At 43.9% G+C, this 3,289-nt stretch overlaps 1 pseudogene; it reads right to left on the bottom strand.

The window, feature by feature from the left end:
- Positions 1-919: 919 nt before the first annotated feature.
- Positions 920-1,037, bottom strand: LOC115031420 (small nucleolar RNA SNORA17; annotated as a pseudogene).
- Positions 1,038-3,289: the final 2,252 nt, after the last annotated feature.

The raw sequence follows: 3,289 nt of genomic DNA on the forward strand, positions 1-3,289 counted from the left end.
GGCTCATGCCTGCTGCAGATAGTGAGGGACAGCAGGGGAGGAGGGCATCTCTCCTATGAATACAACATTGCACGAGAGACAAGTGGTAGAGCCAACTCTCCCACACTCATATCCCTGGGGCTGGCTCAACCACAACTCCTACAATGTGCGGGGTCTGCTTTCCTGACTACTGTAGCTAGAGAAGGCTGGGTTCAGCTTTCCTGTTCTCATGTCCCCAGGGCCAGCTCCCCCAAGATGCTCAGGTGAGGTGTGGGGCCAATTCTGCACAGCTCTCAGATATCACCATGTCCACGGTGACAGGCCAGACCAGGGACATCCACCTGGCTTTTAATGGTAACAGCTCTGCTGCTGCAGGGCCATTGATATAGATAAGGCTCCTGGTGGCAGCACAGGCCAGGACCCCTCCATGGTCCCAGGTGGCCTCACCAGCCACTCACATCAGGCTGTACCTTCCTACCCTTTACTCTCCAGCTTTGCCTCTCTTCATTGTGCCCTCATCCTTCTGTTTCTCTTTCTCTTTCATTTCTCCACCACTGACTTGTTCCTCTTAGTGGTGCCTGGGGTCTCTGAGTGTCTGGAGAGACCTCAGGAGTGCTATGCCCCACTTGTGCATTACGGCATTGGGCAGGGGTCATCTTGGCCATGGTCTGCTCCCCCAGGCCAGTGTGACACCGGACTGGTGGTCATTTCAGGCTAGCTCCCTGTTCAAACTCCATGGAACTGGCCTGGTGGTTGTCATGGGCTTACTTCTAGCCTGGCCAGCCCAAGTGGCCCCTTGCCAGGGTCATTTGTCTCCTGCCCAAGGCCACAGTCTCAGGTGGGGTTCTTCTAGTCTTCAGTTTGCTCCCTGTCCTGGGAGCCCAACTGTGACTGTCTGGCGCTGGGAGTGATGGTCATCTCAGCCTGTCTGTTTTCAGGAAATGTTAGGTCACTAATTTGATGTTCATAGGTCAGAATACTGAGTTTAGACATAGCATCTCTCTTCCCTGCCACCTACTAACCACAACAGCCACACCTGCAATGCTTTTAGGGGCAGGTATTTTGCAGTTTTATGTTGGACCATTAGTCATGTTTGACAAAGCGCTTTATTAATTTCTGCACTGCCATGATCTCTCTCCTCTCTGAAGCCTCTGTGGATTCTTCCTCTAAAACATCCTTTAATGTTCCCATCACTGAGGGTTTGAGGGGAGCTGGTTCCTACAGTTGTCTATCTAAAAGGCTACTTCCTTTCATTTAGAATTTCATATTCTATACCATTTATATGTCTTCTAACACATAGCTGGAGATGAATCTCAGTGGTTCAGGAGAGTGAGGGTGCTTGTGAAAAATCAGCTCCCAGATCAGACATGTGGGTGGAAACTGGCCACGTTAAGACTGCCCACATCATGGATACTGGGAGTTGTAGAAAATTTGGGTTTGTTTTCCTCTTGATTTGGGGAGCTGGTCCACAGACAGCGCCTAGCACCAAATCCTGCCTCTTGGACACCCGGAATCTGTTTTAGGTGTGGTGACATACCAGGGAAGAAGTCAGAATCATCCATGTTTGTGGAAAGACATCACTGGGAAGATGATGTTTGAGCAAAGATTCTGAGAGAGTGCGCAGAATTTCCTTCACAGGCCTCTGCTTAGAGAGTGCTCAGACTCTCCTCCATAGGCCTCTACCTAGAGGACAGAACACAGAGTTCACAGGTGGGAAGCCAGCATCTATCTGGCATTTTCACGGAACACAAAGGTGGCTGTTGTGCATATAGTGAGGTTGTGTTTGAGCAGCAGGTTGAGAACAACTGAGATGAAGTTAGAGAAGAAAGGAAGTTAGCTTGCAGAAGGTCATGTTGTTCCACCCAGTGGCTTTGCATTTTATTCAGAATGTGTGGGCAACCCTGAAGGTTAGGGCTCATCTGCCCAACTTACATATAGATGCAGAGGCTTTATGCAGCAGCCACAGCTCTTTGGGATGTGTGTGTTGGCAGTACACCAGGGGATGCCCTAGTGATTTTACATCCAGGGCTGAGTGAGCCCAGATGGGTGTGGTTCGCTGAACCCTCAGGGGACTGGAGCTTGGCCATAGTAATTACCCCGATCCACCATGGAGCCTCATGCTCAGGGTCTTTAAAGACCCCAGATTACTTGTGGCAGTCTTGTTCTGCTCTGTGAGGATACAGACATGGGAGACTACAAGTATTTTCTCTGAGCTTCTCATGCAGCAATTCTTTTCCTACAAATATGCCTGAAGGCAGTAATTAGAGATGTGGTCAAGAACTCTGCATAAATATGTTCCCCTTTTACCTGTATTGGTAAATAAGCTGAGGGGAAAACCTAATATCCTCATACCATAAAGGAAATGATAGTGTAAAATATAGTGTCTTAAATGTAATACATAGTGTTTTAGATTTTAAAATTTGCCAAATAGCAAATGATATGAAAAGGTTACAATACAACTGTAAATTAAAAAAAAAACAACCCAACAGGATTAACTATGGCCATATGTGCTATAATTTTAGTTTGTAAAAACTCAAGAAAAAGGAAAAGTTTCTCCTGAAAAGAGAACTGGGCTTGAATACATCAACACATTGTTACTTGTGTATTTTCAAAGGTTTCTCTAGCTCTATGTATTCCTAGTCAGAACAATATGTTACAAAGTAGCTGTCTCCTAATACATATGATAACAACAGAATTTCTACACAAAATAACTATCTAAAACTGAGTGCATGCATAAACTACTTTTGTCAGTGAATGTGTAAAATCCAATGTGAAGATCTACGGCTTCAGGCTTCAGAGTGACTGTTCTAACTCTTTGGAAAGCCATTGATATGTATCGAATTTGAGCCCAATTAATTTCAGTGCATGATGGTTTTAATTTGCAAGTTTTTATAATAAAGTTTAAGAAAATACGATTGAAGAGCAAGCTGACATCCAAATACTTGCTGTTATGAAGAAGTTCTGTTGTGTTTAACTTTCGTTTTTTAAACAGTGATTATAAAGATAAGGAAAAGAATAGGCACTGTCAGGTTAATTTTAAAACTTGGCTTGTAGGCTTATTAAAAAACATCTTTAAAAGAAAATAAGATCACACACAATCTTTTTATAGCAGGGTGACAAATGTGTCATTAGGTAAAGTGCATGTTGGCATAAAAATGAATGTAATTTATATTTGAATTTTTGGCTAATCAAATGACATATGTTTTATTGTCTTGCAGTTATATTAATGAGCAATATTTAATTAAAAGCTAATTGAATATTCCAGGAGGCAATTATCTTGCAATAGAGATGCCAAATCTGACAGGGGGAG

Source organism: Mus caroli, unplaced genomic scaffold, assembly GCF_978045245.1.
Source record: "Mus caroli unplaced genomic scaffold, Mus_caroli_1 scaffold_7, whole genome shotgun sequence".
Classification (NCBI taxonomy): domain Eukaryota; kingdom Metazoa; phylum Chordata; class Mammalia; order Rodentia; family Muridae; genus Mus; species Mus caroli.